Genomic DNA, 27,915 nt, shown 5'->3' with positions numbered 1-27,915 from the left:
AATTTTGTTTCATTTAAATTATGAATTGTACAAAATGGGTTTTAACGCCGGTAAATTTTAAAAGTAAGAATTAGTTTTGTCATTTAGAAAAAAAAATGGTAGTTTATATAACATACCTTTCTACATATCCAAACCTATTTTAATTGATTTCCCACTTCGAATTCCGCGTTAATAATACAGTAGTAGGAAAAAGCCTAATTAAGGCTCCTTCTCGATTTGATTCTCTTTTTGTTCAATTTTCCTCGAAAGAAAATTTAGTTGGAAGGGGGGGGGTCTGAACTCGCTATTACGTTTCGGCAAGTTTTGGAAACACATCCAACAACTTGTCGAAACCATGCTTGTGTGTGTGAGAGTAAAGTTTCGATGAGAATCTGCAAAGGTTCGAAAACGATTGGTTGAGTTGTATGTATGTGTGTGTGATTGGAATGGACGAGGGAGGACGGATAGTTAGAAAGTTTCGCTTGGAAGGCTTTCTTAGGAGAACCTTGAAAGCGAAAAGTAGAGTTGAAAAAAAAGATCGAGGAATTTTGGAGGAAAAGAGGATATAAATTTAGAAGGGGAAGATAATGTTACTAGTAAAAATATAAATAAGGAAATTTAATAAATCTAAACAGGATTCGAGGTGGGAAAAATAAAGGAAAGAATAAGGATAGCAGAAAGGAGGAATACCAAACAAAAAAGCTAAGTTGTTGTATTTAATTTCAAATAGAAATATATATATATTCTCATAATTTCGAAATATATATGTATATATTTCTATGGTAGTGCGTTTTCATTTTTCGGTTATTTCGTAAAGAACCATTTTTTTTGTAGTTACTTTTAACTTTTTTACTTGGTTGTATTTCAATACAACGGCCATTTATAAATTGTAATTTTTGTTGTGCCTTTCAATTCATAATTCAAAATAATCATAATCAAACTTAGCTTGCGCGGTGCTGGTTGCACATTTTTTTTGGTTTAAATTGTTTTTTTTTTCGTTTGTTTCCTTAATAAATTGGAATTTAATTCTAAAATTTAATTCACTCTCTCGGTTGTGTTTGAAGGAGGAAAATATTGCAACAATTTTGGCGCCCAACGTGTTAGGATTTCTTTGAAGAAAAAATAAATACCTACGAGAAGTGCAAGTGAAGTTATTTAATTGTTCCTGTCTATAGGAAGTGTTGTTTTTGTGTTTCTGTGCAAAAAAATTGTTCCTTTTTTATTTACTTTGTAAGTTCTTTACTAAAGTCTTTTTTCCTAGGTGAAGTGCTTTTTTGGAGCAGAGAAGCGCTCGCTCGACATCGTCTGTGTGGTGGCACAAAGGGAAAGGGAAACAAAAAGAACAAAAACAAAGAGTAAGGTGGTTCTGTTTTTTCGATTTTATTTATTGATTTTGATTTTTTTTATTGATTTAGTTTTTATTGAATTCTTAATTTTTGTATTCATTTTTTTATATTGATTATTTAATTTCCATTTATTATAATTCCTTTTGGCAATAATTGGAAATTAATTTATAATAGAGTTGTCTCTTTCTTATTCGTGGCAGTGTTTTTTTGTTGCATTGATAAGGTATATATTACAAAACTAATTTTAGCTATTGAGATTCCGAAAAGTTACATTCAAACTCAATTAAAGATGATTATTTTAACTTTAACTTTCATAATGAACAAGCAGCAACAACTTCAAAAGCAGCAGCAAGCGGAGCAGCAGACAGGAAGGAAAAGACATGGTGGTTCTGAATTCAGAGGTGAATTCAGACGACGACCACGAAAGTCTACCGTGTGGTCAGCAGATGAATTTAGAAGTGGACAAGTTGATGTTTTCGCCAGCATCAACATCGATGGCAGCGTCAGCGGCATCGGCGGCAGCGACACCGAAGAAGATTGGTACGACCCGGGTGAAGCGGAAGCAATCCGCTTCTTTGACGGCCCACCCCCAACAAAAAAAAAATAAAATCGACAAAGTCCCAGACCACAATGATGACGAGTACGGCCAAGAAATTGACTCGCAATTCGACGCTGGACGAAGTATTGGAGTTTTCGACCACGGGTCCCAACCATACGACGGGTATGCTTACAGGCCTGAAAATCATATTGATTTTGTGGACGGACGATTTCATGATGAGCCGCCAATAGCAATGAGGAAACTGGTAACCAAATGTATTCATCACAAGAAGTTCAATTTGAAGAGGATAATATATACGATGCAGCAAGCGGTTTCAAATATTGCAGAAGTCCTGAAAGCGCGGCTATAAAATTATCAGATATTTTCTCCAAGGGTAAGTAATTTTTGTAACTTAGTAGTGACAGATCAATTTTTTAATACTTAACAATTTTTACTCACAGGATTTTGCAGAACACTCTTAACGACGACGACGACAAGGAAATCTAACTAACAATGCAATTTGCTAACTAACAATGCAATTTGCTCTACGCTCTATCGCGCGAGCTGCATGTTAGATTTCCTTGTCGTCCTCGTTAAGAGTGTTATAAATTTTACATGTGCTAATTTCATGTCGCACATGTAAAATTCATAATTTGCATATTCAATTAATTCTTTATTATTATTATTCAATATTGAATAAATTCATTTGGCATGTGATCAATGAAAGTGAATAAGTAGTAAACAACAACTTGTTGAATAATTATTAGTTCGGTGCACTGATTTTTAAGTATAAATAGAGTGCATTTTGTGTGCAATTTTCAAATGTTAAGTGATCGTGAAATAAGTTATATCATTTTAAATAGTCACAATGGTAAAGCAGCAACAACTTCAACGGCAGCAGCAGCAGCACAGTCAGGAGGAAGAAGACATTCAAGTGCTGAATTCAGAGGTGAATTCAGAAGTGTAACAGGATCAGGAGTCGGACTACAACGATCATCTTCCATGTGGTCAGAAGATGGAATCCGATATGGACGAGGTAATATTTTCACAGGAGGTACCAACAGCAGCAGCAGCAGAAGAAGACAAAGCAGTGACGAAGAAGACTGGTACGACCCGGGTGAAGCGGAAGCGATCCGATTCTTTGACGGCGATGACGACGAAGGCCCATCACCACTCAAAAAAAGGAAAATCATCGGTGACGAGTGCGAAGAAATTCTTGACACGGAATTCGACAGTGGACGAGATATTGGAGTTTTCGTCGCGGGGACCGAACACGATGACGGGTATGCTTACAGCCCTGAAAATCATATTGATACTATGGACGGACGATTTTATGATGACGGCTCCAATGGCATTGAAACAACTGGTAAGCAAGTGTATGCAGGCCAAGAAGTACGATTTGAAGAGGACAGTATATACAATGCAGCAAGCGGTTTCAAATATAGCCGAAGACCTGAAAGCGCAACAACAAAACTTGCGACTGGATACTGGCAAACTACGAGACACCTTAACAGGAATCTACCTTGCCGTATGTGAACACGACAACCACTTGCACGTCGTCCACGATTGCTCATACAGCAACAGCAGCTGCCGCTGTGCATTCAGGAAATACATCGAGATCGAGGCAGTCACAACAAGACGATACTCTAGGAGGATTGTTTCCGCCTACAGTTACGAGATCCAGCACTGGGTTGATTTGTCAATCTATTTGCAAAAAGACCCCAGACAGCTTGTGTATTTGGAGCACGCCGGGCGAGTCTGGATACCGGGTAATCAAGATGGATATTTACAGCTACTCAAGGATTGCGAATGTGCAGAAGAACAACTGGTGGAAGGAAGCAGATTACCGGACAACCTTCATCACGAGTTCGGGTGTGGATCCGATCGATCAGCAGGTAACGAAACTCCTGACAGCAGTAGCACACCAAATCAAGAAGACTCCCAATATCCAAAACGAGGAAAAGGCGACCAGATCATCGAATTTTTATTATCACGGCCAACATCACTAGTAAGGCATATTTTCTCGACTAGTTTATGGTTAAATAGTAAGTTTAGATTCTTTGATTGTAATAGTGTTTTAATTAAAAATTGTTTGAGAATTGTAAATAATAAATTCAACGAGATGAATATCTCAGATTTTAATCTATTCTATAAGCAAATTCAACCTAATTATTTGATTTTTAATGCTCCTCTTGGTAATATCGATTCGTATTATTATAATGTTAGTGATTCGGTGTTGCATTTGAATAATTTGTTAAATATCTATTTAATTGTAATATTAAGAAAATTAAAATGTACTTGATAAACGTATACCTAAAAAAATTCACCATTAATTTTATCTCCTCCCAATGCAGGTAAAAACTTTTTCATAGATACTTTTATACATTAATTTATTAATTCGGACAGATGGGCAATTTTAATAGATATTGCAGTTTCCCATTGATGGAGTGCTGTGACCGACGTGTAATTCTTTGGAACGAGCCAATGATGGAACCATCAGCTAAAGAAACATTTAAGATGATATTTTGTGGTGATACGGTGAATGTTAAGGTAAAATACATGCCTGATGCTGTAATAACACGAACACCTGTCAACATACTATGTTATAATGATATATTCCCCAAAGACGATGCATTCCGGTCACGTAACCAGCGGCTAATAGTAACAGCGCATTTGCAGAGACTTTTGATTCAATCTTCAATCCAGGTCGAAAATTCAAAAGCAATAATTAAGGTATTACATGATACCACACAAGAATGTATACTGAGTCTAAAAGGTCTTAACATTGATTCTTATAATTAGGACCCTCTTGTAATGAGCTTTCTAATTAACAAGCTTGATAGAGACACTTTAATACTCTAGAAATACGAGTTTCTGTCATTCTTAGAACAACGATTTTAATCGTTAGAAGTTATGACATCAAAGGTAGTAAAAAAAAAACCAGACGACTTAAATAAAACGTCAAGGGTATCACTTGCTTCTACCAACGAATCTAATAATTGTTCGATTTGTAAACAAAAGAAACAATTTCTATTTGCAGGAGCGAAGAATCGCAACAACCCAATAAAGTGTGTTTTAAGAATTTATTTTTCAAAACTAGACTCACAACCCAACCGTACCATGGAGAACGAAAACCCGGAGAACCGACGCATCTACCGAGGAAAACCTCAAAACCAAAAAGATAATACGGCTTTTCTTGCTCCACCAGCTGTACGTAGGAATCCACCAAAGCCGAAGTTGATCCACCCAGGGCTTAACAAGCCCACTAAACTGCATGATAACTCACACGTGGTTACATTATCAGAACACCCTCACACAATTTTGTAATAATATTAAACACCCTATGATAATGAAGAAAGATACAAAGTATCTTTCCAAATACCAAATGTAATGCTCACACAATGATTCATAATTTCATTGACGATATCCGATATTATAAACATAAACTGCATATCACCACATTTTGCCTTCAGTAACTTGTGTACACAAAGCATCTTTAATAATTCCAATAGAATTCTTTGGTCAGCAATTTTATTAAACAAAGAGCAGCATATGATCTTCAATCATATTGCTGAGTAAACAAATATGAAGTATAAAAGGGTGTCTTCGATCACTTAGAAGTCTAGTTCTAATAAGTATTCCAACATATAGCTGAAGATTTCCCCCCACCAGTGGTAAGGGATCTGAAGCTCATAATAAATTTATATTATTAAAAAATCACTAGTGTTTTATTTGATGGTGGTATTTTCACAAGAGAATACAATATTGTAGTGTAGTTTGAAGAGACCAAGTGTGAGAAGACCATTACACTTGGTCTCCACTTTAACGATGGTAACTACGCCTTACTTTATAAAACTGTAGCCAACTTCATTGTAAAAGTAAAATAACCGCAGCCAACTTCAGGCAAACTTCAGCAAAACGAAGATGAATTCATTCGAATTCTAGAAGCCAACCGCCATTGACGCCATATTTTTTGTAAGATATTTTCCTAAGAAAAAGAAAACTAAATTATAAAAAAACCCAGTTTAATAAACGTGTGAAGCAACTAAACTTCTTTTGTTTTTATATATTATAATATTTATTTTTTTTTCTAACAAAACGAACCGTAAACAAAACAGTATGTTAAACAACATAAACAATAATAATGCTGCCTGTATTTCATTCTGAGTTGGATACAACGAACGAACGCGGTGGCGTTCATATTGACTCAGATAATTAATAATTTATTTTAATTATCCATTGTAAGCATTTAATGCAATTAATTATAAGTATAAAAGAAGCATTGGCCAACAAATAAATATCATTTTAAAACATTTCTTTTGAGTAATTCGATCGACAGTTCACATACAGTTCAGGTTCAAGTGCCCATCCAATATTAACTTAATTTTGCACCCATATAACACATAATAAACAAATCAAGTTCAAGTGCTTGTATTTGTTATCGACTTGTGTTTTGAATCATTAAGAAGAATTCAAACAGAACCCAAGCTCAAGTAAGAAATGAGTTTCAGCATGCTATACTTATTCATTGTAATGCTCATGTTCTGAATTTAGTTTTATCACAATCTGTGAACTTTCTTCGGGAAGCGAAAATTTTCTTTTTAAGTATGTCCGGTCTGTCCGCTTTTTTCTCCCAATCCACAAAAAGGACTTATTTTTTGGACCAAATAATTGAAAGAAGACTACCCACCGTTGCCCCAACTAGATAGAATTATTCATCTCGCTTGGTAAATGCTGTTCAAACACATTTTAATGACTTGGTCGTTTTATTAGATGAAATGATTGATGATCCAGATACTTGTTCGGCGGACGCAATCCAAGAGGTTTTCTTCAATTTGTAAAAAGCTTTAATACAGTTTTTATGCTAAATACTTTTAACGATGTATTTTGCCACACGGATATTTTGTTTAATGTCTTACAAAACAAAATATTCGACATTAATTATTGTTGTGAGCAAATTGAACCAGTTAGGCCCTAGTTCACACAGGACTGTAGCGCCACCTTAAGTAAGTAAATTGAACCAGTTAAGATAGAAATCAATACATTACGAACAAAATTTCAAAACATTTTTGAAACTGCTGAAAATATAATTGACCCTGTTCTAAAACGTAGCGAAAGTCTGGATACATTTAAACTTAGGTATTGGCAATTATTTTTTGAAATAATCGACACATTGTCGTTACAAATGGAAAGCAGGTTCGAGTCATCAAAAAAATTTAAATTTTTAGAATAACTTTCTGTAAAAAAATTTGCTGAAAATGAAAAAAAAAAAAATCCAACTGAAGCCATCGAATGGCTTTAAAGTTCATATGGTCGGTTTTTTGATTTTGTGAAGCTTAAGAATGAACTTACTGTGTTTTTTTAAATTTGCACAGTCACAATTCAAAAATATTTTCGTTAAGGATATTCCAAAACTCCTCGATAATATGAAACTTTTTCTGAAATTTTTAAATTAAGCTCACTAATTTTGACTATTCCAGTGTCAAGTAGCTCTGTCGAGCGATCTTTTTCTGCACTTAAACGCATAAAATCATATGCCAGAAATAAAATGCTGGAGAACAGGTTGTCAAAACTGGCAATTATTTCAATTGAAAAATCATTTCTTAAGGAAATAAAAGCAAACAATATTTTTTATGATGACGTTCTACAAGTTCTTTTTTGAAGAAATCCCGTCGAATCGAACTTATCTACAAGTAAATTTAACTATTAGTCCGGTCAAATTAGACCAAAAAATCAGTAAACCCACGACAAATTCAGGGGAAGCTGAAAATTCTTAAAATTGTTTAAATTATAATTATAAACATTGTCTTAAAAGTCCCAACCGATCCCATGTAAGGAAAAAATTTTAGCGGGGTAATAAGGTCCAAAAAATGAGTTTTTCGCGATTTTCTTGAAAACGGTAAGTTTTATCGCAAAATTACCCCAGACATAATTTGTGGATCAGGGAATTTCCTATAAAAAAGGTATCAATAATTTTTTCCCTAAAAGCCACCGCTTCTGAGATATAACGATGCAAAAAATTGCGAGCGGACCTTATTACCCCGCTAAAATTTTTTCCTTACATGGGATCGGTTGGGACTTTTAAGACAATGTTTATAATTATAATTTAAACAATTTTAAGAATTTTCAGCTTCCCCTGAATTTGTCGTGGGTCAAATGTCTAAATTGACCGGACTATATACTACTAAATAAATATGAATAAAACAAAAATGGGATCTTGTCTTTTACGTCCCCGTCGTGATCCTGGATTAAAACTAAAAAAAGCAAATTATTTGTAAAAATAATAATAGTGAACACCTTACTGAAATCACCACGGCACGTCACTGAATTCAACACCCTTCTTCCTAATTATGATTTAAATTAGATTCACGATTTCCAATACTTAACAGAACTTGCTATCAATTTATTTTAATGCTATTTATATTATTATTATATTTAATTTATTATTTATAAAATATGAAATCGCACGTACAAATTTAAACTTATTTTAATAAGACTTTTTAGGTAAAATTAATTATTATTTATTAAAATTTAACTTTAATTTGTAACTATATTCGACTGATATGTCTCTTAAGTTAATGCAGGTAATAGTTATTCGGCCTCATCACAGACCCGTCGGAGAAAATTCGTACTACAAATTGGAAAAAAACAGTGCAAAGCAAGACAAATATTAAAAAAGCAACAGCGGTTGCCCTTGTTTTACAACCAATGTATTACAATTTTTGACTTCTTATAAGAATAGGAACAGCAATGCCTACAGAGTCGTTAGGTCTAAATTCTATACTTTGTGTTACCATCGATAGCTTTTTCGCTACTGTTGATTATGTGTTTGAAAAATATTATCTTGGCAGCGCGCTGTTTGCTGTTGATCGAGTTGTTGCTGTTTTAATTTTGTACTCGCTTTATCTATTGTTATTACTTGAATATTGACACATAATTCGGAATTTTGAGGTTTATACTCAGTTCATAGGAACTTAAAATTCTTTGACAATTATTTTTATTAACAAATGTGTATTCTGTTTGTATCTCCGACGAGATGCCTGTGATAAGGCCGATTTATAATTGAATTTTAGTTTTTAAATATTTTTTTAAATTTTCTATAGTTGCATTCTTAATTTAAACAAAAGCTAACAATACAAATTGCTTAAAATATTTATACCTTTCAATAGTTTATAGGTGGTCAAGATTGTATTTTAATTATTGTTTTCTTCTCCATAGAAAGTCCTTTAATGTTTTTCGACTCCCAATTTGTTTTGCGGTTTTGTCTGAAATACAAAAAATGTCTTTTATTAATTTTATGGGTTAATATTTTATAATTTTAATATTTTATAATTAACTAGCGGCCCGGTACGTCCTTCGCTACATATAAGTAAGTAAGTAATAAAAAAATTGATAATTAAGTTAATTTATTCAAACAAAAAAAATATTTTAAATTACTAGCTATTTAAAAGTCCAAATGACCCAAATGATATATTGTTTATAAACGGTGATTTTTTAAGAGCTTGAGAACTTTAAAAAAAAAAAAAACGCATAAAATTTGCAAAATCTCATCGATTCTTTATTTGAAAAAATAGATTGGTCCATGACATTTACTTTTTGAAGATAATTTCATTTAAATGTTGACCGCGGCTGCGTCTTAGGTGGTCCATTCGGAAAGTCCAATTTTGGGTAACTTTTTCGAGCATTTCGGCCGGAATAGCCCGAATTTCTTCGGAAATGTTGTCTTCCAAAGCTGGAATAGTTGCTGGCTTATTTGCTTTAGACTTGACGTAGCCCCACAAAAAATAGTCTAAATGCGTCAAATCGCATGATCTTGGTGGCCAACTTACCGGTCCATTCCTTGAGATGAATTGTTCTCCGAAGTTTTCCCTCAAAATGGCCATAGAATCGAGAGCTGTGTGGCATGTAGCGCCACATTGTTGAAACCACATGGCAACCAAGTTCAGTTCTTTGAAAAAATACGGTCCAATGATTCCACCAGCGTACAAACCACACCAAACAGTGCATTTTTCGGGATGCATGGGCAGTTCTTGAACGGCTTCTGGTTGCTCTTCACTCCAAATGCGGCAATTTTGCTTATTTACGTAGCCATTCAACCAGAAATGAGCCTCATCGCTGAACAAAATTTGTCGATAAAAAAGCGGATTTTCTGCCAACTTTTCTAGGGTCCATTCACTGAAAATTCGACGTTGTGGCAGATCGTTCGGCTTCAGTTCTTGCACGAGCTGTATTTTATACGGTTTTACACCAGGATCTTTGCGTAAAATCTTCCATGTGGTCGAATAACACAAACCCAATTGCTGCGAACGGCGACGAATCGACATTTCACGGCCTTCAGCAACACTCTCAGAAACAGACGCAATATTCTCTTCTGACGAACTGTACGCATTCGTGTGGTTGGTTTAATGTCCAATAAAGTAAACTGAGTGCGAAACTTGGTCACAATCGCATTAATTGTTTGCTCACTTGGTCGATTATGTAGACCATAAATCGGACGTAAAGCGCGAAACACATTTCGAACCGAACACTGATTTTGGTAATAAAATTCAATGATTTGCAAGCGTTGCTCGTTAGTAGTCTATTCATGATGAAATGTCAAAGCATACTGAGCATCTTTCTCTTTGACACCATGTCTGAAATCCCGCGTGATCTGTCAAATACTAATGCATGAAAATCCTAACCTCAAAAAAATCACCCTTTATTATATTTATCAGCTAAGAGTAAAAACTAAAAAATAAAGAAGAATTGGGTACTCTAACTATGGGTTAGTCTAAAACAGTTAGATAAACAATATTTTTAGTTTTTTTTTTCATTTTGAGCATGAATAAATAAACAGTTGGGGGTACCGACTCTGGAACAGGCAACATAAAGTTGGCTATGTGAAAAACATGATTCCTCCAAATTGAATTGGGCCTTATTTATGGACATCGCAAATGAAATTGTAATCTTTTGAACTCAAATGGTATATCAGTTGGAATCATAGGAATACGCGGTATCAAACACATTTCTCCTTTTGATTTACCAGTTAAGATTGTAGCTTCAATCAAATTTGGCAATAACTTTTTCACTGCCATTCTGGTACCATTACACAGTTTTGGTGGATTAATATTTCGAAATAATATAATCAAAAAAAAGATTTATAATTTTGACCAAGTTGATGTTTTTGTTTGATTTGAGGACAATTAAAGTGGTGATTCTCATCGGCTTTGTTGATCTTTTTGATGATTAAATGAAAACAGTTTTCATCTGATTTTTCCCAACGTTTCATCGGTGATTGCCGTCTTCTTCAGGGGATGTCTTTATTCACAAAAATGATAAAAATATTTATTTAATACATACTTTTTACACTTCAGAATTTCAGAAAGTAGTAAGCTTATAGCAAGCGTCAAACTACGATCAGAGGCTCATCATAAGTGCATGTGTTAGTTGTTAGTAAAAAATAATACAAATATAGCCTAACACACGCACAAAATACAAAACAAAATTAGCATTTAACTATTACAGAACAAAAAATTACGATAGTGGAGCACTGGTTCTAAACAATGATTTTAATCCCACCTTATTTAAATTTAAATCTATCGATGAACAGTTTAAGTTATATAAAATGCTCATTCGACTTAAAGCTTCATTCTTGCCATAGTTAGTTCTATGGAAGTCAATATGTATAAAATCAAACGTGCGCAGGTGATGAGTTCCGCCCCGGTAATTCAAATGTACACAAGAATATTATGTAAAGCGTACAAGTATGATTTACATTGATTTAAATATTACAAAAACATTAAAAAAAAAAAACAATTTAAACAATAAAAACAAATAAAATTTAAAGCGCTTCCGACTTTGAAGACTTGTCACTGTTAAATGTAAACTGTTGAATTGTTTGTGTCTGAAACTAAGGAACAGTAAACGGCGGATATGTTGTGAGTGTCTTGTTTGCGGTTCATATTATTTTTGTTATTTATTATGTGAAGTGTTTCTAATGCATAGCGTTTGGATGTATGTTTCTCCGTTGCAAGAATTTTGACTCCTTCAAAATCTGGTGAGTCATTCCGTAATTTCCGAAAAGATAATCGTCAAAACGATTATCATTAACGATATTGTCAATAATTTGCTTCACGTAACTTTATCACTATCGTCTCGTTCAATCGTTTTCAGTATAAGTTCGTTGAATATATTCCAAATGTCAAATGAACTCAACGAAGGATAATGCTTGTTCAATAACTTGAAAATGTTATTAAACTTGGTTTTTCTCTATGGGAAATCTTGAAAATTTGCAAAAAACCTATTGTTAATAAACATACCAATTATTTTGTGATGTTTGTTGTTATTGTCACTGTTATGTCTATATATATTATATTGTGCTATATGCATAACCCCTAGATCCGTACTATAAGAAGAATCACAAGAATACATGTAATAGGTTAAGTATGTAATTATGTTAAGATCAGTCTGGTTAGTCATCTCATTAAATAAAGATCATCTTAGCTCTCAATATAACTTCTTTTATTAAGCAAGTACTGTGAAGGTACATGACATTTTTGGCGACGAGGATTGTGCGGTTATATACGAGTAGTATTTAATGATCATTAACTATAAGCCGAAAAAATAATAGAAGAACCCGTATCAAAGATCATGTGATACGATCACGCCGTGTGTGAAACAGTTTGCAAGTCAGCATATAATTGTATTAATTGTAAAAAAATTAAGAAAACGATAAAATGACAACAGACAATAAAACTTTATCTAGCATTGCTAGTAAAATGAGTGTGGGAAATTTCCGTGGAAATATTGATCCATTTATAATCGATAAAGACGATTTTGAACAATATGCAGATCGATTAAAGCATATTTTTGTGTTAAATGCTATTGGCGAATCTGTGGCAGAGGAGAAGCAAAAAGTGTCAATTTTTGTGTCTTTTGTGGGAGCTGATTTATACAAAATCCTCCGGACATTGATTGCCCCAAAATCAGAGTGGGATTTCTCCTATGACGAGCTAATTAAAATAATGAAGCAGTACTTTAAACCAAAATTGAACGTGAGAGCCGAGCGTTTCAAATTCATGTCTCGGAGACTAAAAGACGGTGAAACTTTACAAGACTTTGTAGTGGAGCTGAAGTCTATTGCCGAAAACTGCGAATATGGTGCCTTTTTGGATCAGGCACTGTCTGACAAGTTCATTTGGTCTCAAAGAAGTTCCGATATTCAGCGAAAACTTCTCAATAAACCATTAAATAAAACATTTAATGAAATATTTGAGTCTGCACAAACAATGGAATCAACTCAGAAGGATGTGAAAGATATTCAGTCGACTCTTCCGTCTATGAATATACATGGTGACCAGAATTGGATTGGGAGAAGCAAATTTAGAATGGGAAATTCTAACCATCGACGCATCGCCTCGAGAAGCAAAGCAAGAAACCACGATCAAGATGGTAATCGTGCATCATCACGACCAAGAAGGTCCAACGAGAAAGTCACGTGCTTTCGATGTCAAAAAGAAGGGCATTACGCATATGACTGTGGTAACAATAGAGTAAGGCATTCAAATACTAACAATAGATATAGAAATAAAAATTATAAAAAAGTCAATCACGTTGATGGTGAACAACAAATGTTATCGAATTTAACTTTAGGCAATGTTACAATAAATTCCTTAAGTTCCGAATATTTAGAACCACTTATTATTTCATTAAAAGTAAACAATATTAATATAAATATGGAGGTTGATTCTGGTGCCTGTCTTTCTATACTCTCTGAACGCATGTACTTGAAGTTGTTTAAAAATTGCAGATTAAAGCCCTTTGATAAAACTCTTAATGTCATTACAGGTGAAAATGTTGTTGTTGTTGGAGCTGTTGAGGTTGCTTTAAATGGTTTGTTTGATGATAAAATATACTGCCTGGATTTGGTTGTGGTTAGAACCGAGAAGGATTTTACTCCTCTTTTGGGTAAAAATTGGCTAAACACCCTTTTTACAAAATGGAGGAATCATTTTAAGGTAAATAGCATTAGTCCATCTCGTGATGAGGTCAAAAACGAAATTTTGAAAGCTTTTCCACAAGTTTTCGATAACAATTATTATGGAATAATTAGGGATCACGTTGCAGAGATTGTGCTTGATGTTAATGCATCACCTATTTTTCATAAACCATATACGGTTCCATATGGATTACGTGAAAAGGTTGAGAAAGAGCTGGGAAGGCTTGTGGAAGTAGGCATCTTGAAACCAGTTAGGTTCAGCGAGTGGGCCACACCAATTGTGGTTGTAGAAAAAAAAGATGGAACCATACGAATCTGTTTGGATTGTAAGTCGACCATAAACAGGTATGTTAGGTCTGATCATTACCCGATTCCGCGAATCGACGACATATTGTCTTGTTTTGGAGGTTGTTCCTTCTTTTGCATACTTGATTTAGCTGGGGCGTTCCAGCAAGTTGCACTATCAGAACAGTCGCAAAAGTATGTTACAATCAACACTGATAAGGGTTTGTTTCAATACACTTGGCTTCCATTTGGAATTAAAAGTGCACCCTCCATTTTTCAGTGTGTGATAGATGACATTTTAAAAGGTCTGAAATATGTGAGAGGGTATATCGATGACATCATCATAGGTGGTAGCACGCTAGATGATTGTAAGGCAAATCTGATTGAGGTTTTACGAAGGTTCAATCAGTTAAACGTTAAAGTGCGTATCGACAAGTGTCAATTTTTTAAATCATCGGTCGAGTATCTGGGCCATGAGATTAATGGCGATGGAATTCATCCAAAGGCTAATATGATGAAGGCAATAGTCAACGCTCCTGCTCCCGTTGATGTTTCTTCGTTAAAAGCATACTTGGGTTTGTTAAATTTTTATAATAAATTCATTCCGAATCTTTCTGCTCGATTAGCACCCTTGTATGATCTCTTAAAGAAAGAGAAATCTTTTGATTGGAATCAAGATTGCGAAAAGGTTTTTAACGAGAGTAAATGTTGGTTATATGATAATAATATGTTAGTGCACTACTCCCCAGATAAAGCTCTCGGTATTGTTTGTGACGCCAGCTCATATGGTGTTGGTGGGGTATTATTTCACATAGAGACAAATGGTGAAGAACGTCCTATAATGTTCGTGTCTAGCACTTTATCGAATGCTGAGAAAAATTATTCTCAAATAGAGCGTGAAGCTCTCGCGGTGATTTTCAGTGTGAAACGTTTTCACAAATATATATACGGGCGTAAAATTACAATTTATAGTGACCATAAGGCCCTTGAGAACATTTTTGGTGACAAAAAGAATAATGCCATAGCTGCCGCAAGATTGCAACGATGGGCTCTGATACTATCACAGTACGATTATAAGATAGTTTATAGAAAAGGAAGCGCTATGAATAACGCTGATGCTTTATCACGTTTGCCCGTGAGCGAGCCAACTGATGTGTCTAGTTGCATGATAAATTTTTTTAATATAGCGGGTAATTTACCCTTGAATGCAAATGACACTGCAAAAGAAACATCGAAAGACGATACTTTGAGCAAAGTTATTTCTTTTATGAATTCAGAATGGCCAGCTTATTTTGAAAATAAGTTGTTGCAAAAACTAAGTAGTAGAAAATTAGAATTTTCTATTTCGGATGAGGGATGTTTATTGTTAGGTTGTCGAGTAGTTATTCCAAATTCATTGAAAGGAAAAATGCTAGAACTCTTACATGAAGGACACTTGGGTGTTGTCCGCATGAAAGAGCTCTCCCGAGGTACAATGTGGTGGTTAAATTTAGATCGTGACATTGAGCACTATGTCCGAACGTGTGATGCGTGTCAGCAGGAAAGTAAAAGACCTGGATTTGTTCCGTTGTCATCTTGGCCAGTTACTTCATTTCTTTTCGAGAGAATACATATTGATTTTCTATATTTTAAAAACAAAACATTTTTACTAATGGTAGACACTTTTTCACGATGGATTGATGTCCATATTATGAACAAAACAACAGCAGTTAATGTGATATCAGTGTTTAGAAAAGTTTTTTGTATTTTTGGCTTACCAAAGGAAATCGTATCTGACAATGGTCCACCATTTTCGTCGGTGGAACTTCAAAATTTTTGTAAGGCAAACAACATTATTTTGACTAAGACTCCACCATATAACCCTCAATCAAACGGCAGTGCTGAGAGAGCAGTTCAAACTTTGAAATCAAGTTTAAAAAAATTCATGATCATAAGATCAAAAATTTACCTATAGAGAACCATGTTGAAATTTTTTTATTTAAATACCGAAATGTTCCTTCAACTACAACAAACAATACACCAGCTAATTTAATTTTTAGATATAATCCGCGAACTATTTTAGATGCTATCAAACCAATAAGTAGCCAAGTAAGCAAACAACCGTTAATTAAAAGTAATAGAGCCCAGTCTAACGAAAACCAAACCCAAAAATTAATTAAATATATAAGTAAGAAGCCACAAAAACAACAACAACAGAAACACAAAGTAACTCAGATCAAAAATAATGAATTCAGTAAAAATCAAACCGTTTGGTATCGATGTAGTTATAACAACTTTGTGCGATGGACACCAGCAATTATATATGACCAAATTTCAAAAGTTGTATATCTCGTAAGATTAAATGGTACTATTCGAAAAGCTCATGGTCACCAGTTGAGACCAAGAGTTTTAAGAAAGGTAACATTTGATTCTAGTAGAAATCAGAGTTATAATAATTCAGAAACTGATATCCTAAATCCACAATTAAAAAGGGAGGAAAGCTCGGTATATGAATATAATGCAGAGGATAATAGAAAGGACAGTAATCCGAATACACCTATAGCTTTGAGTAAAAGTGTAAGAACCAGAAAAAAACCCATAAGGTATCCTAACATTTAAGTTTGAATACTGTTGAATATTTGGAAGTTATGAAGTTGATTAAATTATATACAAATTAATAGAATGAGAATAATGTATTTGAAGTAAATTTAAAATTATAAGGAAGATATGTTAAAGTAAGAAATAATAAATAAAATAAGAATTTATTTGAAATAAAATGAAATATTTAAATTATTTTTAAATTAATTATTATTTTAAAAGAATTTAAAATTATTTATAAAATAATAAAGATCCTTTTAAATATTCTAATCTTATAACAACTGAATTTAATTATTATACAAACATTGTAACTAAGTAAATAAGAAACTTAAGGAGAAAGGAGTGTTATGTCTATATATATTATATTGTGCTATATGCATAACCCCTAGATCCGTACTATAAGAAGAATCACAAGAATACATGTAATAGGTTAAGTATGTAATTATGTTAAGATCAGTCTGGTTAGTCATCTCATTAAATAAAGATCATCTTAGCTCTCAATATAACTTCTTTTATTAAGCAAGTACTGTGAAGGTACATGACAGTCACTTTTTGTGTTTTCATTTGTTGTTGCCGCGGAAGATAAAACAATAATATGAAAATGTTTGTTCAATGTCTTATATTTTTGTAAATCAGCTGCAGTAATAAACCCAATTTGGTCAAAGGGAAGGAAGTGAAGACTTCATTTTATCCACAGGAAACATAACTTGGCTTCAAAAATATTTAATGTTTCCAACACTAATTTGGATTAGTGCTTTGTGCAAGAGCGATACAAAAATCGTAGCCTGTCGAATATACCAATGTTACTGCGCCCCAAAGTTTTAATAGTTACAACAAATTTTAATATTGAATGTATGTAGAAGGACAACCGTCTGGCAAATATATTGTTTATAATATCATTATAAAGTCCTCTTTTGCAATTCCAAAACTACAAGGTGTTTTATTTATTTAACAACAATTAAGAGAGATAACTAATGTTTTGTATATAATTCATTGTATTTTTTGAGTTTTATTTTCATTTTGTAACAAAACTAAACTACACCGAAACTTTTTTGCTTCAATTTGCTTAGTTGTCAATGGAAATTAATAGCAGACGATACCAACTTAGCTATCGTGCAAACGCTATCGTTTTGACGATATCACTTTGACGATTATCGTCTTACGTGAAGTGAGACTATCGTCGAAACGATATCGTCAAGCGATTATCGTTTTACGGAATGACCCCCCAGGTTTCTTGGTAGAATATTACAGTGTGTCACGAAAGAATCTTCCCACTCAGTCAGAAATTCGTAAGAGTTCAAGTGCAAAGCGAAAGATTTAATAATCGATAAAAATGAAGTTTTGGTTTCTTACGACGCTGTTTCTCTGTTCACTAATGTTCCTGCAGTCAACATTATTAAAAGGAAATGGGAAATTATAAGCGAAAACACAAGGTTAAGCCAAAGCAAATTTCTCGAATTGTTTAATTTTTGCATAAAGGACAATAACTACTTACAGTTTAAAGACAATTTGTGCAAACAAATACATGGTATGCCAATGGGAAATCCTCTTTCCCCGAGAATTGCGTACTTGGTTTTAGACTATTTGCTTGAAGAATGTCTTAAACTAAACTACAGACCTAAGTTTATAGCAAAGTACGTTGATGATGTTTTCGCGATTGTTAAAAGAGAAGAAATTGATAATGTGCTACGATGCCTCAACCAATTCAACGAAAAGATCCAATTTACCGTAGAGAAGGAAGAAAGTGAGTCAATAGCATTCTTAGACGTTAAAATCTATCGGGAAAACGACCGTCTATCTTTCGACTGGTATCAGAAGGATACGGCATCTGGAAGACTTGTCAATTTCCGATCTAATCAAGCCAAACACATACATACGTATGAACACAGCCTCCAATCTCATAAATAAAGTCTTTGCGTTAAGTGACTCAAAATCCCACTCCGACAATGAGAAAAAAGTAACACAAATACTCATTGACAATAGCCCTCCGATAAAAATCATAAGAAACTTGATACTTCGTCAAAAACATCAAGTTTCTTCCGGAAATAATGTTGCGTTATAAATGAACGCAACAATTTATTTCCACATTTAATTTTAATTAAAAAAAAAATGATGCATTTTGCATCCACTTTCCCACTTGTTTTGTTTACAATATTCGATTTGACACTTGTCATATTCCTTCTACACGAGGATGAGAGAGAGCGGGACGGCCATAGTCCTTCTGACCATGGTTCTCTCTGTCATTTTCGTGAGGAAAAAAATACCAAGTCTCGTTTCAGGTTTCAAAAGAAGGATGGTTTCCATGGAAGTGAAACCAAACCAGATGGACGGTCTGGTTGATACGTAAAGTTTCATCAGAAGTTACTCCAACTGGAGAATGGCCCACGGCCCAACATAAATTCTTAAAATTGTAAATTTTGTAATTTTTTTGGTAAAATTCTTGTCTTTATATAGTTAATTTCTTTTGTTTCTCGATAAATTGTAATCATTTTGAAAATAATGTAATACGGGACAAGTTTTATGGACTTATGGACGGTTAAGTTGCGGGCAACTTAACTCGGGGGTAGAGTAACAGATTTTAAAGTATAGTTATTTTTCCCTTCCTTTCGCGCGGTCTTAAAGTCAAAATTAAAGTTTAGTTGATTACTTTAAAGGTTTTTCTCGATTTTTAATTTCTCGGTCTTTGTCCGATATCGAAAAAGAAAGTGGGGGTGGCTGAATGCAGCTCCTGGAATCGAAGTTACCTGGAAGTGAATCCAGCGGACGGCGAATTCCAGGATGACTTGCATTTAGCTGTGAGAGAAGAGCGAGTAAGCGGGATCGCGAGAATTTCATCACAAGTTGAGATCAACAAGCCGATCTCCGATTGGCTGTTGATGAAGTGATTGAAATCCGCCACTCCATATTGGCTGAAAGCTACAATGTTGGAAGATGGAAAGGAAGAGATAGGACAGATCTTGGAATCTGGCCGTCAATTCTTTTTGAGCTTTGAAACCGTGAAGATCACTTTCGGACTTAGACAGAAAAAAAAAAAATTAAGAATAATCCAGAAAAATTAATAGTGTCGTTTTAATAAAAAAAAAAAAAGGGAAAAAGTGAAAAAGGAAAAAAAAGAAAGGAAGGAAAGGAAAGGAGAAATATCTATTTGGGGTTCTGCAGAGAAAAAAAAAGATAAGTAAAATTTTGTGTATTTCCGTTTAACTTGTTGTAATTCTTTTATCCCAATTTTATTTGTGGGAATTAAGACCTTAACGGTCCATAGTCCATAGAACTTGTTGTTGTTTTTGAAAAGATCCTGAGTTTTTATCCTGCTTTTGCAAGGTTTCTCAGGCACATCGTATAAATAAAGTGTCCTAAAAGATACCCATTTTGTTTTCTTTTCTTGGTTGTACTGTGCTTTTCTCTTGGTGTGTGTTTAAAAAAAAAAAAAAAAAAGGTTTGCAATTTCCTTTTCTTTTATTTCAGGAACAAAAAAAATTGCTGGCGCCCTTTTTCTTACGAAACGTAAGACCGCCCCTGTGGCAATTTATAATAAAAGTAATAATTTTGATATCAAAGTGATATCACATTTCCACGCAACTTTATCAATCGATTCATCGATTGATTGTTAATTGCTGAACCCACCCCTCACTGAGCTCGTCGTGGTGGCAGCACTTAATTTGCTGCTTGTTGCAATTTTGCCTCTTCGCTTATTCGCCGCTGTTGTTTGACAGTTCGGCATAATTTATTTCTCGTTCTTTAATATTTCGCGCGGGTTTGATTTTAGGTTAATTTCATTATTTTTTTTAAATTTTAAAAAGAAAATAAATTGCAACAAATTGGCGCCCAACGTGGGGCTTGTAAAAAGAAAATTGTTCCCTTTGAGTTGGAAATTTTGTGCTGTGTCGTGGTGTCTGTTTTTTTTAGATAAGTTTGTGATTTCCTTGTTCTTTTATTTGCAATTGGTACTGCTAATTTTTTTTCCTTTTTATACAGGATTTTTGTGAAGATAAATTACGGAAAAACTTGTTTGACTGGGAGTGGAAGCAGCGGTGGAAATTGTTCATTTGGTTGGAAAGGTTTTCGGTGTTTTAATGAGTGAGTTTTTTTATTTTTTTTCTCTTTGATAAAAATTAAAAAACTAATTATACTAAACGTATATATATATATATTCTATAATCGTGATAGTCGAGACTTGGGGGTACATTTTGAAGGTGACCTTCTACCTACCTATATATACATATAGTCGTACAATTCAATTAGAATTTTTTGCGTGTTAATAATTTCAAGTTTATTTTTTTTGGCGGTTCTTCTCTTTTAGTGCGGTTTTGAATTTGTTTTAATTTTAATATAATTTTAATATAATTTATATTGGTGTTACCATATCAAATTTACTTGTCTTCTTCAAAATTAAATTTAAAATCATTTTCGTTGCTATTTGCCATACGGATTCTTATTTTTGGTTTTCGTAAAATTTATTTGATTTCTATCGGTGTTACCACATTAACATTTATTTCGTTTTCTTGAAATTAATTTTAAAATAATTTTTCTTTGCTGCTATATTGATTTTTTATAGTTCCTCTTAAAATTTAGTGGATTTTTATTGGTGTTACCATACTAACTTTTTTTATTTTCTTGAAATAAATTTTAATATAATTTTTTTTTCTTCTGCTTTTATTACCATAATATTGAATTTTTTTTACATACGTTTTTTTAAATTTATTTGATCTTTCTTGGTGTTAACATATTGAGTTTTATTTCGTTTCTTTAAATTAATTTTAAAAAAGAATTGGTTTTGCTATTGTTACCATATTGATTTCATTTTGGGTTTTATTAAAATTTAGTTGATCTTTTAGTGGTGTGACCATATTAATTTTTTTTTGATTCTTTAAAATTAATTTCAACATTACCTTTTTGGGTGTTACCATATTACTTTTGTTGGATATCCGAACATTTATTTGAATTTAATTTATTGGTGTTACCATATTTTTTTTCTACTGCTATTTTTTTTATTGGTTCAAGTTGAGGTTGAGATTTTCTTGGTTTTAAACATCGATCGTTTTATTATTTTGATTGGGCATAATAGTCGTCGTGATTTTTTTTGTTATCAACGGTCTTAAATTAAAAAATTGTTTTTGTAGTTTTCTTTATACTTTCTTGGTCAGGATGGACATTAATAGGCTTTCTAAAGAAGAACTCGTTTATGAGTTGCGGGCTAGGGGCCTGAAGGAAGGGTCTAAGGTGGATGAGATGAGGATGACTCTCAGGGCTAGTCGTATGCTGGAACGGACTGGTTCAATTTCTTCGGATAGTCCTCACTATCCATATTCATTTGAAGAGGATTCAAAGGCGGTTAGGGCGAAGGTTTTGGAAATTAGGGATTTGCTTCCGAATGTATCGAAAAATCCGAAGTCGTCGGATTATCAGAAAGTGTTGACCAAAATTGAGTGGTCGTTGGGTAGGATTTCTAGGTCTAAGGCCGAATCTTCGGATGAGGTTAACGAGGTAGCTGATTTAAGGGGGGAAATTTTGCTTTTGATGGCGAAATTGTCTGAGGTAGAGGAGGTGATGGAACCTCCTAAAAATTTTAATAATAATAACGATAATAATAATCAATCAACAATGTCGACAGCAGATTTGGAAGCGCCAGCTGCGTCAGTCGGCCAACGAACGAGCTCTAGTGGGTTTCAAATACAGGGTGATACACCCCGTGACCGGAACCCCGAGCGACCATACAAGTGGAACGTGCAGTTTTCTGGTGAACGGTGTGGTTCATCAGTGAACTCGTTTATCGAAAGAATCGAAGAATTGAGGGAGGCTCGCGGTGTTTCGGAAGAAGCAATTTACAGGTCAGCGGTTGATTTGTTTACTGGGAAGGCGCTCCTCTGGTTTAGGGCGATTAGGGACACGGCTTCAACATGGAAAGAGTTGGTTAGGGAATTGAAGTTGGAGTTTTTGCCCTCCAACTATGATGATCTCTTGTTGGATGAGGTCAGGCGTCGAACCCAGGGTAAGGAAGAGTCAATAGGCATGTACGTTGCGCTCATGCAGACTCTTTTCAAACGTTTTTCGGAGCCTCTGAGTGAGAATAGGAAGTTGGCTATTCTCATGAAGAATATCGCTCCATTTTACCAGACACAGCTAGGTTTAGCTGACATTAAGTCAGTCAACGATTTGGTGGCCTTGGGCAGAAGGCTGGAAACCATTAGGGCAAATGTCGAGTCGTTCGTTCCTCCACCCTCTTATCGCAACAGGTCGGCTTTGGAGCCGGATGTTGCTTATATCGCCTCGGTATCGGATACTCGAGTTGCGGTTAATCCTGATCCCCCTCCGAATAGAAATAATCGTTGTTTTAAGTGTAACCGGGAAGGCCATTTCGCTAATTCCTGTTCCGCTCCTAGGCGCTGCTTTGGTTGTGGTACTGTAGGGACCACAAGACAAAATTGTAGACGCTGCTCGTCGGGAAACGGGCAACGGACTCTTGGGCCAGCAGGACAAGAGTGCCGGCGTCAGAGTTAGGAAGGTTGCCTGCTGGCGACCAGTTGGCTTACAAAGTTAGGTTAGGTTTCACGTTAGATTCAAGCGGTACAGATAGACGTCCGTTTTTAGGAGTTAATATTTATGGTTTTAGGTTTTTAGGATTACTAGATTCTGGAGCATCGCGAACGATTATTTGTAGGGACGCATGGCATGTTTTAAAAGATTTAGGATTACAATTAGATAGTTCAAATATTAGGGAAGTTCATTTAGCAGATGGTGCAGGTATAGGAGTTTTAGGAATAGTTAAAATACCCATTGTTGTAGAGAGTAGGTCAATTTTGATTGAATGCTTAGTCATTCCCAACCTACCGCATGCTTTGATTTTGGGTGCCGATTTTTGGGCATTATCGGGTATAGTCCCGGATTTACGTTCAAACATGTGGAGTTTTTCGAACCAGGAGATAGTGGCTTCGATAGATACTACGTCTATCACAGAGGAGTCTGAATTAGACGAGGATCAGAAAGGGAAACTTAAACATTTAGTCGAGAATGCTTTCAAGAATATGCCAGAGGGATTAGGGGTAACAACAATGGTAGAACATGTCATTAAAACTTCGTCTGAGCCGATTAAACAAAGGTATTATCCGGTTTCACCGGCAATGCAGGAACATATAGATAGATCACTTCAGGAGATGTTGGAAGAGGACGTCATTGAGAAATCAAATAGTCCATGGGCTTCCCCAATTGTTCTCATTAGGAAAAAGGATGATAGTTTTAGGTTTTGTGTCGACTTTAGGAAGGTTAACCAGGTGACAGAAAGGGATGCGTATCCGTTGCCGATAATTTCGGCTATTTTAGATAAACTTAGGAATGCCAAATTTTTAACATCATTGGACATTAAGTCCGCTTACTGGCAGATTCCAATGGCAATGGAATCGCGGAAATACACTGCCTTTACGGTACCTGGTAGGGGTCTATTTCAATTCAAAAGAATGCCTTTTGGATTACACAATGCGCCTGCAACATGGCAGCGTTTTATCGATAGTGTGTTAGGGCCTGAGTTGGAGCCATTCGTTTTCGTGTATCTGGATGATATCATTATCGTCACAGGTACATTTGAAAAACATTTAGAGATTTTAGGTGAGGTTCTTAGGAGATTACGAGAGGCGGGGCTGAAAGTAGGCCGCGACAAATGTAATTTTTGTAGACCTTCTCTTAAATTCTTAGGTTATGTAGTCGACAAAAACGGGTTACACGTAGACCCCGAAAAAGTTGATGGTATGATCAAAATACCAGCACCTAAAAATGTGAAACAAGTTAGGAGTTTCATAGGGACAGTTTCATGGTACAGACGCTTCGTACCGAATTTCGCAACACTAGTTAGGCCTTTAACAGATTTGTTGAAAAAGAGTAGGAAATTCGTTTGGTCACAGGAATGTGAAGATAGTTTTCGTAAAGCAAAGGAATGCTTAATCACGGCTCCAATTTTGACATGTCCAGATTTCAAGCTTTCATTTGTCGTTCAGACAGATGCATCCGACTACGGCATCGGGGCCGTACTCACCCAAACATTTGAAGAGGGGGAAAAAGTAATTTGTTACTTAAGTAGGTCACTCAATAGGAGTGAAAGAAATTATTCCACTACGGAAAAGGAATGTTTGGCAGTTTTATGGGCGGTCGAGAAGTTACGACCTTATATCGAAGGAGTTCGGTTCACGGTCGTAACGGATCACTATTCTTTGATTTGGTTGAGCAATCTCAAAGATCCACAAGGTAGACTTGCACGTTGGGCAGTTCGGCTCCAACAGTTTGATTTTGAAATCATTCATAGGAAAGGGAAAGAACATGTAGTACCAGACATGTTATCTCGGGGAGTTCCAGAGTTAGCTGGGATTTCAGATGAGGATAAGGACCCTTGGGTGGCTAAGATGGTTTCGTCAGTTGAGTCTAATCCGTTAGCTTTTCCGAATTGGAGAGTAGACAATGGCAGGTTATACAAATTTGTAAAGTCAAATCATGTGATCGTGCACGACAATAACGAAGAGTGGAAGTTAGTAGTCGGAAAGAAAGATAGGTTAGGAGTGTTGAAAGAGTGTCACGATAGTCCACTAGCAGGGCACATGGGGGTTAGAAAAACGTTCGCGAGAGTAGGAGCTAAATATTATTGGCCTAAGATGAGAGTAGACGTCACCAAATATGTTAGGAAATGTAGTATATGCCAACAAGTGAAACCGATCAATGACAAGCCAGCCGGTCTTATGACTGAGAGAGTAGGAGCATCATCTCCTTGGGAGATGATTAGCGTAGATTTAGTAGGGCCCTTACCTAAGTCCAACAGAGGATTTATGTATATTTTAACAGTAGTAGATTATCTTACCAAATTTCCCTTATTGTTCCCACTTAGGACAGCCACCGCAAAGGCGGTATGTAAAGAGTTAGAAGATAATGTTTTTCTGTTATTTGGAGTTCCCAAAATTGTCATTTGTGACAATGGTCCGCAGTTCAAGAGTAGGGAGTTGAAGACACTTTGTGAAGGTTACTCGTCGAAAATTAGGTTTACTCCGCATTACCATCCACAGGCTAATCCTGCCGAAAGGATTAACCAAATTATCAAAACAACATTAAGAGCGTATGTTTCAGAGAATCACCGAGTCTGGGATTCTCAGTTAGCTAAGGTAGCTTGTGCTATACGCACTTCCCAACATGAAGTTCTAGGTGTTAGTCCGTACTATGCGAACTTTGGGAAAGAGATGTCAACGAGTGGGAATTACGAAGGTATTAGGAGTGAGAGTATTGAAGGGAATAGGAGAGTCGAAGGAGGAACCATTGAAGAACGGTTCAAGAAACTGAGAAAAGAGATAGCTGCAAAATTAAAAGTAGCGGTTAAGAAATCCGCCGAGACATACAATCTCAGGAGGAGAGATACTCAATATCTCCCGAATGACCTCGTATGGCGAAGAAATTTTGTGTTGTCCGATGCTGCAAATTACTACGCAGCTAAATTGGCACCAAAATTTGTCGGCCCTTTTAAAATATCTAGAAAGTTATCTCCCTGGACTTATGTTCTGGTAGATGACACCGGTAAAGATCGTGGCACTTGGCACATTAAAGATCTGAAGCCGTTTACGTCGTTGTTGGAGAATGAATGAATATTGGAAGTCCCTTTGTAAGTAGTCTTTCCATCTCGTGATTTTTAAACGAAAGAGTTTTTTTTGTAATCTTGTTTGTGTTATGAACAAACACCTTTTCAAGGAAGAAAGGGTGGGATTTGTTGCGTTATAAATGAACGCAACAATTTATTTCCACATTTAATTTTAATTAAAAAAAAAATGATGCATTTTGCATCCACTTTCCCACTTGTTTTGTTTACAATATTCGATTTGACACTTGTCATATTCCTTCTACACGAGGATGAGAGAGAGCGGGACGGCCATAGTCCTTCTGACCATGGTTCTCTCTGTCATTTTCGTGAGGAAAAAAATACCAAGTCTCGTTTCAGGTTTCAAAAGAAGGATGGTTTCCATGGAAGTGAAACCAAACCAGATGGACGGTCTGGTTGATACGTAAAGTTTCATCAGAAGTTACTCCAACTGGAGAATGGCCCACGGCCCAACATAAATTCTTAAAATTGTAAATTTTGTAATTTTTTTGGTAAAATTCTTGTCTTTATATAGTTAATTTCTTTTGTTTCTCGATAAATTGTAATCATTTTGAAAATAATGTAATACGGGACAAGTTTTATGGACTTATGGACGGTTAAGTTGCGGGCAACTTAACTCGGGGGTAGAGTAACAGATTTTAAAGTATAGTTATTTTTCCCTTCCTTTCGCGCGGTCTTAAAGTCAAAATTAAAGTTTAGTTGATTACTTTAAAGGTTTTTCTCGATTTTTAATTTCTCGGTCTTTGTCCGATATCGAAAAAGAAAGTGGGGGTGGCTGAATGCAGCTCCTGGAATCGAAGTTACCTGGAAGTGAATCCAGCGGACGGCGAATTCCAGGATGACTTGCATTTAGCTGTGAGAGAAGAGCGAGTAAGCGGGATCGCGAGAATTTCATCACAAGTTGAGATCAACAAGCCGATCTCCGATTGGCTGTTGATGAAGTGATTGAAATCCGCCACTCCATATTGGCTGAAAGCTACAATGTTGGGAGATGGAAAGGAAGAGATAGGACAGATCTTGGAATCTGGCCGTCAATTCTTTTTGAGCTTTGAAACCGTGAAGATAACTTTCGGACTTAGACAGAAAAAAAAAAAATTAAGAATAATCCAGAAAAATTAATAGTGTCGTTTTAATAAAAAAAAAAAAGGGAAAAAGTGAAAAAGGAAAAAAAAGAAAGGAAGGAAAGGAAAGGAGAAATATCTATTTGGGGTTCTGCAGAGAAAAAAAAAGATAAGTAAAATTTTGTGTATTTCCGTTTAACTTGTTGTAATTCTTTTATCCCAATTTTATTTGTGGGAATTAAGACCTTAACGGTCCATAGTCCATAGAACTTGTTGTTGTTTTTGAAAAGATCCTGAGTTTTTATCCTGCTTTTGCAAGGTTTCTCAGGCACATCGTATAAATAAAGTGTCCTAAAAGATACCCATTTTGTTTTCTTTTCTTGGTTGTACTGTGCTTTTCTCTTGGTGTGTGTTTAAAAAAAAAAAAAAAAAAGGTTTGCAATTTCCTTTTCTTTTATTTCAGGAACAAAAAAAATTGCTGGCGCCCTTTTTCTTACGAAACGTAAGACCGCCCCTGTGGCAATTTATAATAA

At 35.1% G+C, this 27,915-nt stretch overlaps 1 long non-coding RNA gene across 4 annotated transcripts in view; it reads right to left on the bottom strand.

Annotated features, from left to right (window-relative positions):
• Positions 1–8,085: 8,085 nt before the first annotated feature.
• LOC129941485 (uncharacterized) overlaps positions 8,086–27,915 on the bottom strand; it is a 32,601-nt gene continuing 12,771 nt past the window's right edge. For all 4 annotated transcript variants that reach the window (XR_008780869.1, XR_008780867.1, XR_008780868.1 and 1 more), the window contains one exon: positions 8,086–9,128. This is a non-coding gene — a long non-coding RNA (uncharacterized LOC129941485). The remainder of the gene's footprint in view (positions 9,129–27,915) is intronic.

This window comes from Eupeodes corollae, chromosome 1 (genome assembly GCF_945859685.1).
Source record: "Eupeodes corollae chromosome 1, idEupCoro1.1, whole genome shotgun sequence".
Classification (NCBI taxonomy): domain Eukaryota; kingdom Metazoa; phylum Arthropoda; class Insecta; order Diptera; family Syrphidae; genus Eupeodes; species Eupeodes corollae.
Note: the sequence above shows the minus strand (reverse complement) of the source record. Positions and strands in the feature narration are given on the sequence as shown.